The sequence below is a fragment of the Canis aureus genome, chromosome 30, assembly GCF_053574225.1.
Source record: "Canis aureus isolate CA01 chromosome 30, VMU_Caureus_v.1.0, whole genome shotgun sequence".
In the NCBI taxonomy this organism is placed as follows: domain Eukaryota; kingdom Metazoa; phylum Chordata; class Mammalia; order Carnivora; family Canidae; genus Canis; species Canis aureus.
This window is the reverse complement of record NC_135640.1, coordinates 19,045,815-19,063,037: the sequence shown is the minus strand read 5'-3', so window position 1 is coordinate 19,063,037 and position 17,223 is coordinate 19,045,815. Positions and strand designations below refer to the sequence as shown.

At 38.3% G+C, this 17,223-nt stretch overlaps 1 long non-coding RNA gene across 4 annotated transcripts in view; it reads right to left on the bottom strand.

The window, feature by feature from the left end:
- The window catches only part of LOC144301599 (uncharacterized), an 82,662-nt gene that overhangs the window by 49,006 nt on the left and 16,433 nt on the right, over window positions 1-17,223 (bottom strand). For all 4 annotated transcript variants that reach the window (XR_013368362.1, XR_013368363.1, XR_013368360.1 and 1 more), the window contains 2 exons: window positions 11,353-11,377; window positions 9,676-9,770 (listed from right to left, as the gene is read on the bottom strand). This is a non-coding gene — a long non-coding RNA (uncharacterized LOC144301599). The remainder of the gene's footprint in view (window positions 1-9,675; window positions 9,771-11,352; window positions 11,378-17,223) is intronic.

Genomic DNA, 17,223 nt, shown 5'->3' with positions numbered 1-17,223 from the left:
CTTAAGCAAGCTCATGCTGGGTGATGCAAGGCTCCATCTCACAACCCTGAGATTATGACCTGAGCTGAAATCAAGAGTCAGACACTTAACCAACTGAGCCATGAAGGTACCCCAGGTATGGCAGCATTTCTGAGCAAACACAGCAAAACCCAGTGAAGAGAGACTATAGTGACTAGTGGGATAAGATGGTGTCAATAACTAGGATCAGTTTCACCAATAAGAACCAAAGCAGTGATCAACCAAATCTGATACAAAGCAAGTAATACACACATGTGGATTAAGGAGGAGAGGAGGAAAGGAAGAGAGGAGAGATTTTTTTCAGAGAGCCAGGTTCCTCAATAACAAATGAGAGTAACACCCCCTAGAACACAAGTTATACAAATTTTAGGAGCTTAAGAGGCTTCAAGTTATATTTTTCTGATGTTGTAGATCAGTTCTGTTTATACTTCCCAGCTAGAGTTTTCCATTTATCTTTTGTATCCTTGGCCTTTCACACAGCACCTGGCATGTATTAGTCATTTAGTAATGATTGCTAATGATCTGGACTGATGAATTAAGTGAGGTGATCAACTTTTATAAAGAACTACAGGAAACTTTTCCACCAATAAAAGTTATCTGAAAAACTCGATCAGAAAGGTGAAAAGGTGAGAAAGTAGGAAAGTTACCCAAAAACTAAAATCATAATTTATAGAGTCAAGTATGAAAAAGAAATCTAGGCTCCAGGGGTTAAACAGATGAATTTCAAGCCAATACGAAGATTATCAGAACCACGGAAATATAAAATGTGTCCGTGGGTACACATTGTATTTTTATGAGAAAACAGTGAGCACTGATCAGAGAAAACCAGAAGTATGACCTTGGGCAAATTACTTAATCCATAAAAATCACAAACCTGGATCCCACACTGTGAGCTTTCTCTGCCCGCCCCCGGGTCACTGAACACTACAGAGAGAGGCAGGGAGCCATTCAGGCTGTACACATTACAGATGCATGCAGCCTAACTTTAACTAGGCCTTCTGTATTCAGCAATCCTGTAACCACAGCAGGCTGCTCCTCTCCGGGGGCTAATTCGAAATTTCTTCTTTCTTCACCTTCACCTGCCCTCTCCCTCCCTTTGGCTTTAGCGGAAGCCTTCTCCTACATCAACGGGAAATTGAGGCACCGGAACCATCACACTCTAGTATTGTATCAAACCCTGTGCACATCTTAGCGCACGCGTATCCCTATTCCTATTTTTCCTTCCCAAAATTGTAATGGGAGATGTTTCCCTTCATTTCTCCAAAGATTACTCCTCTGCTTATGTTCTCAGTTGTACCCCTTCCTAAGTGCTATGGGCCTTGCATCCCATACTTGTATATATTTTGTAATCAAGAAAAATTCAGGGGCACCTGGGTGGTTCAGCGGTTTGGCATCTGCCTTCGGGCCAGGGTGTGATACTGGAGACCTGGGATTGAGTCCCGGGTCGAGCTCCCTGCATTGAGTCTGCTTCTCTCTCTCTGGCTCTCTCTCTTTGCCTGTGGCTCTGCCTCTCTCTCTCTCTCTGTATCTCTCATGAATATATAAATAAATCTTTAAAAAAAAAAGAATAATTCAATATTCTCACTTAAATTCTTGATGTTTGCCTATTTCCAAGTAAATCTGAGTATCTCTTATGCAAAGAAATTTATAATTTCTCTAAGGCATACCATGAGAGAGTTATGCCCCTAACTAGAGAGTTTGGTGAGCAAGAGGAAATACAAAGTAATGAAAGGTGAATGTGGTGAAGAGTGTTGTTTATAGAGACAGACTACCTGGGTTCAAATATATGGCCCCACTGCTAACAAAGTGGGTGACCATTAGCAAATTACTTAATTTTTTTCCCCTACATAACCTTATTTGAGGATTAAGTTAATATAATTATATCATAGGGTTGTTTTAATGACTACATGAGTAAATATGTGAAAAGTAATCAGCCCTCAATAAAGACTAGGTGCTGTTGCTGCTCCTATCAGTGGGAGATCTAAAATCTCAAAAGAACTTTGTTATTCTCTACTCTCCTGGCCATTAAGAATAAAGTATATGAGGAAACTCATATTCTCTAGTGATATATGCAAATCCATTTTCAGGAAACATTCCTAAAATATTCCAAACACTATTTCTTTTGTTTTCCTTATCACTGAGGGCTGCCCAAGACCCAGTCAAGATGTTCAATTGGGACACCTGGGTGGCTCAGGGGTTGAGCATCTGCCTTCGGCTCAGGTTGTGATCCTAGAGTCCTGGATCAAGTCCCACATCAGGTGTCCTGTGGGGAGCCTGCTTCTCCCTCTGCCTGTGTCTCTGCCCCTCTCTCTCTGTCTCTCATGAATAAACAAATAATCTTTTTAAAAAACAAGATGTTCAATAGATATTTATTGGTTGGCATAACCTCTCATCTTTCAGCTTCCAAATTTTAAAAATAGGAATAACACCTGAAAGTACTTAAATCACAAAATTATTTTTAAAATACAATTTTGAATTTGTTTTAAAAAACAACATGAAAGAAAACATATGCATATATGCTTCTTTAGAGGATAATATAAGTGGGAAATGGAATATCGGGGTGATAGGAGAAAGAGAAAAGGAAAGATTTTTCCATTCCACATTACAGAAGATAAAGATAATGTGAGGATATTTCTGAAGAAAAGGTTATAACAATAAAAATTAAAAGTGACCAAATAATATAATATTCTTGCTTTATAATTAGAAGAGCAAAAAGTGACATATTTTAAGGCACTAAAAGAAAAAAAAAATCAAGTTCTTGCAGTGGCATAAATATAAAGTATGAAAAGCTGAAAAGATCATGGTTGAAAATAAGCCCAAGTTTAAAAGACTTAGGTAAACAATCTACTAAAAATCTAGAAAATTTAGAGAACATGGGCAGGGTAAAAGGTGGAGCAAGGAAGAAAAAGGAGAGAGAGAGGAGTGAATGAACAAATGAACTGGGTAGAAATGAAATGGCTCCCACTCCTATTTACTAAATTCCACTGGGTGATGAAATATTTCTAACTCCAGAGCTTTAAGAAGTTATTTTTACCTATTCCCAGCATTATGTGGTATGTTTTCATCTATGTATCCTATTTTACTTTACTTACTTCTACTTTTCTATGAGAAAAATCACTTTTCAAATGTCATGAAAATGGTAAATTTGCAGCTTCAAAGGAAATCTAGTTTAAAACTGTTGAATATATCAGTGATAATATTCATATCATGAAAATGCACAATAGCAATCTGGCAAAGACATTAGTTTGATGCATAAAAGTATCCTCTATTTTTGCAATATATGTTCATTTCAAGGAAAAAATATAGCTTCTGCAGTAAATTTCCAGTTAGAACAATAACAAAAAAATGTTCTTGACCAAAAGTGTTGGCTTTCTATTAAAGGGTGTATTCCCTACCAACAAACCATCGGTTTACCAGTATTTGGTGCTAGGAACAGCTTCCTAGTGAAAAATAAAATTGTCCCATTAGATCTCATCTCTCATTTTGAGTAGGCTTCTTGTGACTATGATAATACATGGGGTTCGTGTTGGCATCTACCACTAATACTATCTTGGTATAGATACTGAAACACAGATTTATTATTTCTAAGTGTATCTTCTTAAAATATGACATCATCTATATTTGAAAACTTAATCAGCTTAATAATTGCAATATTCACAGTTCAGAAGTAAACAAGTCCTACTGTCTCCTATCCACCCCTAAACCTTCCTCCTCTTCCTGCTACTCTACGGGTCCTTGGTGCTTTCTGCAGGAATGGAAATGGAGAGAGATGAATTTTCTGGAAATATGACTATCCCTTCATCATTCACCTACTTAAAAATATTAGCTAGTTTATCTTTTTCTACAGCTTCCACCCCCGAAACTTTTATACCATGGGCCCCAGATTACTTCCCAACTTTCGCCCTCACTATTTTCTAATTTGCAGTTGAGCTGCAGTTTTCTGAATTTACCATGCTCATCACTTCTACCTCCTTAAACAAACTGCACACCCTCCCTTCCTCACTGTATCAGAAGCCTGTCTGCACTGTAGCTGGAGTCAACTCAAGACCAGACCCCCTTTCTGTTGTAGCCTTCCCCAGGGTCTCGAACTTATATTGACCTCCTCTTCTTCAGAACCTTTTAATCCAGGGGCATGCCACTGATTCATTTGCATTAGTGATCTATACCTTTTATGGTTACCAATGTTTTCATGTTTGCTAGTCTTGGGACTCCAGGGAAATTATAAATTCAGTGAAGATGAGGGTATGGTCTATTCATTCTGTGTGGTAAATTTCAATACAGAAGTAGCACAGGGATTTGCAAAGAATAAGTCCTTGATAAATATGAATTTAATTCTTAAAAAATATAATTCGTACTAAACCTTTAAAGAGTTGAAAGATGAGAACAATCCCTTGAATTTAGACGTTAAGTTTGTTCATGGTGACAACCATGCTATTAAACCTGCTTCGACGCCTAGTCAACCCATTAATGTAAGGAAGAATCATCAAATATTCTGCCCAAATCTACTGTGCTTCTTCCAATTACAATTAACTAAATTTCCCTCCCATCAAAGTTAGCCTCCCAAAAAAGAAAGAGAATTTCCTTTTTTTTTTAAGACTTTATTTATCTGAGATAGAAAGACAGAGATAGCGAGAGAAATAGTGAGAGTACAATCGGGAGGAGAGAGAGAAGCAGGCTCCCTGCTGAGCAGAGAGCCCTGCACCCAGGACCCTGCGAAGGACCTTAGCTGAAGGCAGACACTTAACCAACTGAGCCACTCACGTACCCCAGGAAAGAGAATCTCTATTCTGTACTTTGGACTCACAGAAGAGCAGCTACGTCTTCATTTATCGTTTTAGGTCTTTGTTCATTCATTTAACAACTATTTATTGAAAGCCTACTGTATACAAAGAATAAACCTGCTAAGGGCCAGAATGCTAGCATTCTATGATCTATTCTTTTACACTATTAAAATATTCCAATCTTCACAAATCTTAATTAAATGTAAATACACCAAAGAGAAGAAAGATTTTAAATCATTATTAGGTAACACCTTCCCAAGATCACTTGATCACCTCCAAGGTGCAAGAATGGCGCTGGGGGAACCAGAAACAGAGGAGACAGTGAAAGATGTGGTAAGTCCTAAAAACAAACCTTATTTGTCATCTGGTGTAGGAAATGACCAGCTCCCCTTCTACAGAGGTGGGCAGAGATGTGTTCAACTCTCTCCCATTTCCCTATTGTCCTAGGGCCAACTTTCAGGTTTCTTCATTCTGGGTGATTATATATTTTTCCATCTGTGGATGGATCTATGGATCATGGATGGAAAGGGAATTTCCAAAATGGCCCCAGTAAAGTGAAGCACAACCATTATCTGATCACAAATCAAGTAACTGGTGGAGATGGGGGGGAAGGGCTCTTATCCACAGTATCTTACACAAACAGCATTTAGCCTTGTTTAAACAGTGCCTTTTGAGACTCCAAACAAGTATAGTTGTTTTCTCTAAACTAGAAGGACAAAAAATGATTTTCTTTCATTTCACAAAGGAAAGGTTAAGCTTCCATAAAATGCCAAAACAAATTTCAGCACAATGTCATGTTTAATTAGTTGGACTAGGGGCAGCTGGGGGGGGGGGGGGGGGGGCGGGGCTCAGCGGTTTAGCCCCGTCTTCAGCCCAGGGCCTGATCCTGGAGACCTGGGATCCAGTCCCACGTCGGGCTCCCTGCATGGAGCCTGCTTCTCCCTCTGCCTGTGTCTCTGTCTCTCTCTCTCTCTCTCTCTCTCTCTCTCTGTGTGTGTCTCTCATGAATAAATAAATAAAATCTTTAAAAATAAATAAATAAATAAAATAATTAGTTGGACTAATATGAATGATCAGGTTAGGAATGTCTGTGAACTGCTTTTTAGGATTTTCATCCTAATCTTTGAGAACTGAGCTGTGCGGTTTTGCTGCCCCCTTGAGAGAGTCAAGAATTATTACATCCACTAATTGGACACTTTGATGGTCTCACTATATGTTTATCAAAACTGATTAGATCAAGTCACAAAATAATTATTATTACAATACAAATTGTTTTCTAAACATCTCAGATAACTTATAATCACTACAATATTAAACTTCCAAATTAACCAATACAAGTTACTGGGTCTACTAGTTGCCCTTTACAGACACCTAACATGGAACAGTCATTTACTCAAAAGTATTCAGAAAATATATTACCTACTATTTAAACCACAGTATAAAATACACTGTACAAAACAACTCAAAGAGAAGAATCATTCAAACTGATTAAAATACATATATTCTTCTATTTGCAGTTGAATTCAAAATTTGTGGGTATTTTGCTGCAAATACCACTGTTTCTACAATTTAAATCTTTTTCCCAATTCACAACAGAGAAGGAAATCACATAATCAGTAGTTTCAAGTTTATTTATCCAACAAGATTTCTTCAGAACCTTCTATATGCTCTTTCTGATTTATATCAAAAGTCGGTTGAGAAACTGATGAATCATGTAATTCTCTTCTGCCTGCCCTATGATCCCCTCTCCGGTTCTTCAAGTGTGTGACCAAATTTATACACAGCATAAAAGTTAGCTCTCAGGAAACTAGCCTAGATGCATTCATCCTCACTCTTTCTTCACTTGAGCAATTTACCCATTAATATGTATTAAGAACTCTCAGCCTGCAAAGTTCAAAAGTTCTAAAATTATAAAGTGAAGGAACTGGGAATCAACTTTCAGTTTTTCTGCTGCAGTCACTGCTCCAGATATGGCTCCGAGGAACCACCAGAGGTCTCATCAGGTGGGCTTCACTGAAGCAGCCCTTCTGCAGGAAGATGGAACAGAGCACCTGGAGGGTTACCTTCAACCCGGTTCTCCTCCCTCCACCCACTCGGTACCCGATGCCCCCTCCCTTTAGTCTGGTTGCTCCCATTTCCCTAGTAACACATTCATTACCCCAGACTTCCTAGAGTCTTGAGCTCCAGTATATTCAATATTTTTATGATTCCTATCCCTAGATTGTCTTAACCCTGAATTAACATTCTCCAAAGAACTCCTGCCTCTCAGTTAAATAATCAACCTCCAAAATCCCCAAGTTTAACACAACGTCTGCTTCTATCTCACACCTGTCACACTTCAGTGAGAGACAGAGGTGGAATGAAGGCTGTCTCATCTAGTTTTTCAGGGACCCAGCTTCCTTTCATCTGGTGGCTCCTTCACACAGTAGGACTCAGAATCCTATTCTAAATCCTCTGCCTGCCCTCTGTCTCCCTCTGCCAAAGAAAGCAAACACAGAGGATTATGCATGAGAGGGTAGGAGGCCCAGCTTGTACTCAGCTCACATCATTTCTATTAAATACTCTCTATGATGATTAATTCTGTGTATCAACTTAGGTGTTTTTTGGATGATATTAACATTTAAAGGGTGAACTCTGAGAGAAAATTTGCCTTCCACAATGTGGGTGGGCCTCATCCAATCCGGTGAAGGTACACATACAACAAAGAGGCCAACCCTCCTGAGCAAGAGGGAATTCTCCAGCAGACTAGCTTCAGATTTCATCTGTACCACTGGGTCTCCAGCCTGCCAGACCTCACTGCAGATTTTTGACTGACCGTCATCTTCCAAAATCCTCCATAATCTTGTAATTTAATTCTTCATAATAAATCTCCTTCTGTCTGCATGTTCCTTTCAGGACCAATACAACCTCTGCTATTCCTGAGAGACTCCTGAGAACTAAGAGTTGTTTTATTTATATCCATACCATGCTGGGGTACAGGTCATCTGTGTGACTGTCTGAGGTGCCACATCTCCAGACATGTCACGCAGTCATTGCCTCCAAATATGAAACTTAAGGAGAAGCGTCATACTCAGTGTTCTGAGTGGCCCTATATTCCACCCACTAATGATTTAACTGTTATTAGGTTCTAGGCTTACAGAGATCAAGATAGACAGCATAGTGTATAAGTCAGGAAGATCCAACCAGGAAAATGAAACATATAGCAGCCTAAAGAGCAAGGCATAGAAACTTTTAGCCACAGATTCCACAAATTCATCTGGAATTTTGCTATCTGTCTGGAGAAGCTCTATTCTCCTCCTATCTCAGCTTGAGGGTTAGCACTTTGAAGGAGAAAAAAAGAAAAGAAAACGAACAGAATGGAAACCAATTTGATTCCACCCTCCACATTCTTATCCGAGCAATGGTCACAGAATGGCAAAGCTGTCTGAACAGAAGAAAGGGCAAAAGAATGAAGGCAAATATGAAGGTGGGGAAAAGAGGAGCTGGGCTTTCAAAAATCTACAAAGTGCCATATTTATCATATAATAAGATATTTTAACAGACACTGTACGACACAAAGAAACCATCTGGAGAATCAATTGGTCCACATGACAATAAAAATACATAAGCACATCCACGAATTAAAGAAAACAAAGAGATTAAATTTTTTGCTTGCTTTGGGCTTTGCTGGGGAATCATGTGGGTGACTTCTACTACAAATATATATTTACAAATAGGTATCTGGACATACTTCATTAAGTTCATTGGAAAAGCATTGTCAATTAACATCCTCCCTTTTATTCACCTTCCCTTTATTTGCCCTTTAGCAAGATGCTTTCCTCTCCTTCCTAATTTCTTGGCACCCTATTAAATTCTGTACCTAAGGTGGGTGCTCACATACTTCACCCTAATTCCAGCCCTTATTTTCCTTTTCCCTAGGATCAAGTTTAAGTTTCAGAGGCTTACAGAGTTGTGCCAAGATATCAGAATGAAGAGAATGGCTGAAGATGTGGGGTTGTCATCTGTCAACATCAGCATTCTTTGAGATGCACCTTGCTTACCCAGTTCTGGGTGATTCATCACTTAGATTACTCACACGTCATCCTTTGGCCTCAACCTCAAGACCTTTCAAACTTGGCCCTTACTCAATCATTGGCATGCTCTTTCCAAGGAGCTCAGAAAACAGTCATCTGCTGGTCAATTATTAGCACTGTCTAAGATACTTTACTACTCTGTCTTGCCCTTGGATGCATGAAAAGTTGTTCTACTCTTCCCTATGGCACAAAGAGATAGGCAGGAGCCCTGGGCGGTTGACTGACAGCAATCTTCCTGGACGTATCATACCACAAATTTTACACTTGATGTGAGGCTGGTCCTCTGCAATCCATCTACTCTCCCAGGTGCCACCTGGAAAAGGAGGCACAGATCCAGTGGGGTACTGATAAATGTTTTAACTACCAGCTCTCCAGGGTAGAGTGGGGGACTGGTTTGTAGCATTTGCCAATTTCCAGAGAGTAAACCTCTTACCCTGGTTGATTTCAAGTTACCAATGTGCCACCAACAAGCTCATAAAACTAAAAGTTTAACTATTGGCTCTCGCAAGCTGGAACAAGGCAGGTCCAGCACACTACAGCACAGGCCCCCTCCATTTCAGAGCCCCTGAGTTTTCTGAGGTGTCAGTGATCTTTGTAGGGTTGCAGTCAAGGAAGGCAAACAGTCAAGTTCAGCCTCTCGGTTTCAGTGACAGCCTTATACCTAGTCTCTTATTTGCCTTCTTATCTTCTTCCTTCTCTGGGTCTGAAATCAGGAGCAGAAAAAACAACACTTTATCTAATCTTCCAAATCCAGTGTTTATTATTGATTCCTAGAAATAGAAATGGATTAGCCAAGGATTTACCTCTTCTGTAATCTGATTTATCTGTGTTTCCTTTCCCTAAGGCAATGAAGACAGAATGCATAACTGTTCAAATGGAGGAAATGGTTTAGGAGATACTAAAGGAAAAAAAAAAAAAAAAACATCAATTTATATCTCAATGTACATATTATTCCAACACATAATCTAAATAATCTCTAAAAGATTGGTAAAAATAATGATCTCTTATTTAACAATTTATCATTTATTTGCTCAACACAAATTTATTGTGAGCTATTACATCCTCATTAAGTTTCAGGGTCTGTGCTAGGTAGCAGATAGGTAAAAATGAGTAAGGTTGCCTATTCTTGAAAAGTTCATAAATCTTGCTGATATATTCTCTAATCAGAATATTGGTTAAGAGGGACACGTGGGTGGCTCAGCAGTTGAACTTTTGCCTTCAGCTCAGGTGGTGATCCTGGAGTTCCAGGACCAAGTCCCACATTGGGCTCCTGCAGGGAGCCTGCTTCTCCCTCTGCCTATGTCTCTGCCTCTCTCTTTCTGTGTCTCTCATGAATAAATAAATAGATAAATAAATAAATAAATAAATAAATCTTTAAAAAAGAGAATATTGGTTAAGATATTTATATATACATACACACACACACACACACACACACATCCCATATATATTGTTTCTTATAAACCATAGTTCTACAAATTATATACACACTACATATAAACGACATATATACACTATATATATATACACACACACTATATATATATATATATATATATATATATATATATATATATATATACACACACACACACACACACACATACATAAGCTTATATAAGCTTAGGTATCAAACTTATCAAAACTTATTAAAAAAAAAGAACTTTTCCTAAAAATCTTTAGAAGAAGCACAAAGGAGAACTCTGCGTTTAGGAAGAGGCTTCTAGAAAGCTGGCAATGCTCTAGTTCTTGATCTAAATGGCAGCTACATTGAGTTCCTTTGGTAACTATATACATCCATAGCTTCATGTACTTTTTATTAGGTTATTTTGTTATTTTCAATCCCCCCCCAAGTGATTTTGCCAGTTGACTATACCAAGAATTTTTCTTTTCATAGCTCATAGTTTCAATCCTAAACATAACCTTTTTCTAGGTTCCCCAGCTAGTTGAGATAATATTCCTGAGGATAGTTGCTTTAGAGACAGTATCTTTGAGTGTTTTTCCTAACAAATATGCATATTTAGCTCTGATCTTTTCTAAGTAAGGAATGGGTATGTTTTATCCTCACCAACAGGATGTTAAGTTAAATTGTGCTGGGATCAGTGTTCATGATGGCTCATGATGGCACAATCTCTTGGGGATGAATATTCCAAAACTTTAGGGTAGGAGAAAGCACCACATTTACTCAGGACAGGCAACAATCCTGCTTTTCCACAGAACAAGGATTGGGCTCGGATCTTAATTCAGACCTATGCATGGAGGAAGGTTGGCCCAGCAAGAACAGGCAGTGACCCCAAGAATTAGGGCATGAGACAAGGATATTCCTATAAACTAAAAGGGAAAGCAACAAAAGGGAAATGTGCAAAAACTTCTTAAAGCCTTAGATCAGCGAGCACTCCTTGATGTTCAAAAGGGCTTGATGTTCAAAATCAGATTCATGACTCAGTTACTTAGTAACTATGTGACCTGAAGCAACTCACCCCACCTCTGAGTCTGTTCCTTCCTCTGTGGAAAAGAGAGAAAGAGAGAAAGAAAATAACAATAAGTACTTTCAGGGATTCTTATGGGACTATGATAATATATGTTGAATGCTTGGTAAATGTAAGGATACATTATTACAGCAATATATTCATTTAAACAAAATTTTACAGTCAGGCAATTTGGATGTTTTCAAGGTTAAATTGTTGGCATTTTACTTGGAAACTCTCCGGAAGCCAACAATGAATTTATTATCCAGGGAGAGATGCTTTGTACATACTTTTTGGGTTGTTTAATGGGTGGCGCTAAAAGAAACAGCCAATAATAACCAATTTACAGATCCCATCTAGAACAGACATTATGCAATATCCATTTATGTCAATAAAAATAACTGAGTATAAAATATTATTTTAAATTGCTTTAAGTGGAACTTCTAACTCATATTTCTAAAATCCATGGAAATACTCAAACCCACATGTGTGGAAATCATAAGGGAAATTTTATATTCTACTGTTCTGTCTTTGTTCTCACGTCTCACATCTTCCATGAGACGGTGAGAGTAAACTCTAGCTAAAAGCTCCACATCTTACAATAAGGACAGTAGAGTAGTCACAGAGCAACCAACTAAGTGTCAGGAACTGGGTCTCAAAAACCTTCTCCTCAGTCCTTGACACAGGCTATCTTCACACTAATTCTCTTAGTGTACCTATACTCCCTGGATTTTACTACCTGGTATCCCAAAAGAATGGTGAGGAGGAAATTTTTCAACTCCAGGCCATTCATCCCTGACTCATAAACTTTCATCCACAGGTACAATGCACTCATTGCATTCCCTCACTACAGCCACCTCCACTGCCTTCCTCGCTCCCATCCACCCACTGCACTAATGCTCCTCCCAAGCAGTTTTCAAGTATTATTTTCAGGGATTTCCTCAAATCCTAAATCTTTACATATTTGGAATTTCACATGATTCCAATGTAGGAAAAGGGCAGAAGGCCCCTGCCAATACTACTACAGCCTCATGAGTTTAGTAATGAAAAAAGTAACCTCACAATTTAAAAATCCTCTTCATTCATCAATCAACAAACACTACCTTATTAGGTCACTATGTCCTGCACTATTTTACATAATCCCCTTTTTCACCTATCAGTCCTAACCCTCTTCTCATTCAACCACTCACTAGAGAGAACTTCCCCAACAATGTGTGTGAAGTAGATTTCCTCCTGACTGTCTCACTACTCTATCACATCACTGTTCAATTCTTTCTCAATCCCTATCTCAATATAATTGTTTAGTGATTTTATTTTGTGTTAGTGGGTTTTTTTGTTTATAAACAAACAGTATGAAGGTTGCTCAAACAATTAAAACTAGATACCATATGATATAGCATTTATCCATATGATACCATATAATACAGCAATTCCAGTTTGAAGTATTTATCCCAAAAAAACCAAAAACACTAATTTGAAAAGATACATGCATCCCTATGTTCATTACAGAACTATTTACAACAGCCAAGATATGTAAACAACCTAAGTGTCCATCAATGGATGAGTGGATAAAGAAGATGTGAGACATATTTAGTTATATAGAGACATAGATGTAAATATATATATACATACGCAATGAAATAAAGATGAGTGGATAAAGATGTGAGACATATATAGATATATAGAAAGAGACAAATATAAATATATATATACATACACAATGAAATATAAATACACACACACACACACTCATTAAAAAGAATGAAATCTTGCCATTTGCAACATGAATGGACCATGGACTCTGAGGGCATTAATGCTAAGTGAAATAAGTCAGAGAAAGACAAATGCTGTATGATTTCACTTATGTATGGAATGTAGAAAACAAACAAAACAAAATTCATAGATACAGAGAATAGATAGGAACCTGTAAGAGGAGAGGAGGTTGGGAAGTGTGTAAAATGAGTGAAGGGTGTCCTTCCAGTTGTAAAACAAATAAGTTATGGGGATTGTAATATAGTATGATAACTATGGCCTATAGCATTGTATTGAAAATTTGAAAGTTGCTAAATAAGCAAGTCTTAAAAGTTCTCATCACAAGAAAAAAATAATTATAATTTTTATGGTAACAGATGGCCACTAGACTTATTGTGGGTGATCACTTTGCAATGTATACAAATGTCAAATCATTATGTTGTACACCCAACACTAATATAATGTTCTATGTCCATTATACATCAATTAAAAATGTTGATTGAATGAATAAATAAACCTGAGGACCAATCCAGTATAGATGGTGGGATAAATTGAATTAAATTAAATAATGAAACAGGAAACCTCCTTCTTTTGTTCCCAAAGATACTTCCTGACTCAGTGGTATGGAGACAAATATTTACAACTACTAGGGGATTTTGATTTGTAGCATTTTCCAATTTCCTTGACAAAAAATATTCCCACTGACCAACTACAAGCTACTGGTATCACTGAATGAAGAGTTGGTAAGAGATGCACAGCAGCACATCACTATATAGTATTTCCACCATATAAAACACAAATCATCTCAATAGGTGAATTTACTAAATAATAGCAAAGTATGGCAAAATATTAGGAAGCAATGAGTTTTGAGTGTATATTAGTTTTTAAAATAATTTATTTAATTGTAAGTTTAGGGGCACCTCGGTGGCCATGGAAACACCTCAGGGAGGGATCCAGGCAATTCCAGTCTTCTTCACTAATCAAGGCCACAGCAGAGGAGATGGCAATGGATTCCCAAGTGATAGCTCTCAACCTCTCACAGAATCATTGTCTCACTTTTTGTCAGGCCCTATTACTTTGGGTGTCATATTTTAAGCACTTCATGTACTATAATAGGGGTTTATAAACAAATCTGAGATATTAATCCCTCTTCTTCCGTGAAAAAAAATGCATTAAGATTTCCAATTTAAGAGCACATGGATGTGTGTCGATTGGGCGTTTGCCTTCAGCTCAGGTCATGATCCCAGGGTCCTGGGATTGAGCCCCACATTGGGGCTCCCTGCTCAGAGGGGAATCTGCTTCTCCCTCTCCCTCTGTCTGCCACTCCTCCTGCTTTGTGCTCTCTCTTGCTCGCTCTCAAATAAATCAATGAAAAAAAGTTTTTTTAAGATTTTCATTTATTTGTTCATGAGAGACACACAGAGAGAGGCAGAGACACAGGCAGAGGAAGAAGCAGGCTCCTTGTGATGAGCCCGATGTGGGACCCTAGGATCACGCCCTGAGCTGAAGGCAGATGCTCAACCACTGAGCCAACCAGGCATCCCAAAGATTTTCAAATTTAGAAAGGAAATTTGGGAACATACCCAAATAGACTGCTCTATATAAAGTAGGGCCCCCTCTTTATGTGTGGGGGAAACATTCCAAAACCCCCAGTGGATATCCAGAACCATGAAGAGTACTGAATCCTATATATACTATATTTTTTCCTATATACACATACCTACGATAAAGTTTAATTCATAAATTAGGGGATCCCTGGGTGGCGCAGCGGTTTGGCGCCTGCCTTTGGCCCAGGGCGCGATCCTGGAGACCCGGGATCGAATCCCATATCAGGCTCCCGGTGCATGGAGCCTGCTTCTCCCTCTGCCTGTGTCTCTGCCTCTCTCTCTCTCTGTGACTATCATAAGTAAATAAATAAAAATTTAAAAAAAAATAATTCATAAATTAAGCACAGTAAAATATTAAGAACAATAACAATACAATAAAACAATTATAACAATATACTGTAGTAAGAGTTATTTTTTTTTGTAGTAAGAGTTATGTGACTGTGGCCTCTCTCAAAATATCTTATTGTACTGTATTCACACTTCTTATTGATGATGCGAGATGATAAAATGCCTATGCGATGAGATGAAGTGAGGTGAGTGACTCAGGCATTGTGACATAGCGTTGGGCTACTATTGACTTTCTAATGCTTTGTCGGGAGGAGAATAAATCATCTGCTTCTTAACAGCTGTAAACCATTGGTAACTAAAACTGGAAAGCAAACCATGGATAAGGGGGGACTACTGTATATTTATATGCTTTTTATTTTTTGAACTCTGGCCACCAGAGGGCACCAAAAATTTTTATATGTGAAGTAACATTTACTCAAATTAAGAACAAACTGATATCCTCACTTGCTGAGATACTGGAAACTATTAGAGTCCTAGATAGCAACTTCACTTCAAGTTTATGTGGGGAAAAAAAAATTGGTGATTTTATTTCTTAAAACAAAAAAGCATGAATGGATGAATGTTCCTATTTATTTTTAGAGAATTTCAATATTTTATGATTATACTGCTGAAATTTCATTTTTTATTTCAAAGCTTCAATATTAACCTTCATAGTAGTTGAATCTCCAGTTGGTTTCACATTGATCTATTTAACATATGTTATTAGAAAACTCCTCGAGGCACCCAGGGGGCTCAGTGGTTGAGCGTCTGTCTGCCTTTGGCTCAGGTCATGATCCAGGGTCCTGGGATCGAGGTCCATACTGGGCTCACACAGGGAATCTGCTTCTCCCTCTGCCTATGTTTCTGCCTCTCTCTGCTTGTCTCTCGTGAATAAATAAAATCTTAAAACTCCTCATGTTCAACACATTATGCTAGCAATTGTCACTCCTAAGGCATAAATAATACAAAAATGACTGTCTACCTGTATCAGCCAGGGTTCTCCAGGAAAACAGAACCATCTATGTACGTGTGTGTGTGTGTGTGTGTGTGTGTGTGTGTGTCTGTGTGTGTCTGTGTGAAGAGATTTATTGTAAGGAACTGGCTCATGCAATCATAAAGGTTGGCAAGTCTGAAAGCAGTAGGGGAGGTTAACAGTCTGGAAATTGAGGAAGGAGTTGATGCCATGGGCTTGAAGCAGAATTTCTGCTTCTTTAGGAAACCTCAGCTTTTGCTTTGAAGGCCTTCAAATGACTGATGTGAGGCCCACCCACACTATCAAGGTTAATGTCCTTTACTTAAAGTCAACTCATGGTAGATGTTAACCACATCTACAAATACCTTCACAGCAACCGCTAGAGTTTAATTTAGTTACCAAGTACTATAGCTTAGCTAAATTGACCCATAAAATTAACCATCACATTGCCTTAAAACCTTCCTCTCTTGAGATTATTTCCAAAGAAAAACTTTTTTGAAAAGTTCATCAAAAATTACTAAGCTCCAAAAAAAAAAAAAAAAAAATTACTAAGCTCCATTGAGAGAAATGTATCCATATGCTTTAAATTCATCATGATATTGCTTTGGGAAATCAGCCACCAGGATTCATCATGATATTGCTTTGGGAAATCAGCTCACCAGGATTCTTTCTAGTTCATATCATGATACATCACAATCCAATATGAGTAGTGGCAAAGGGGAAGGGAGGTTCTGTCCTATGCTCACAATTCAGGGACCAAGGTTCTTCCTGCCAACCTTGTGTGGTTTCCTAGAGCCCTCTCCAATTAGCCAGGGAATAAAAGAGAATTGCTTCTGGGAAGCTCTCTATACCAGTCTGGAAATGGTCCTATCATTCCTGCTCCCTCACCATGGCCCAGACATTCACACTGCTACACCTACCTCCAAGGGAGCCCAGAAAATGTGGTCTATCTGGGGGCTCAGGAATAAGACAACAACACAGGTGGTTAGGGATGACTAGCATCTTTACCACAAATAGTGCTTTATTTTACAGAGATTTGGGGACACAATTGAAAACAGGGAATCCCTCCTAAAGAAAAGTGAACACAGAAAACTATACACATAAATCTTGAGATCAAAACCACATCTCTCTCTTAAACTCTTTCTCCATGGAAGACAAATGGTCAAGATGGTGGAGTAGAGTTGAAATATGAGGAAATTTAATATTAGAAACTGAGTTTTCAGA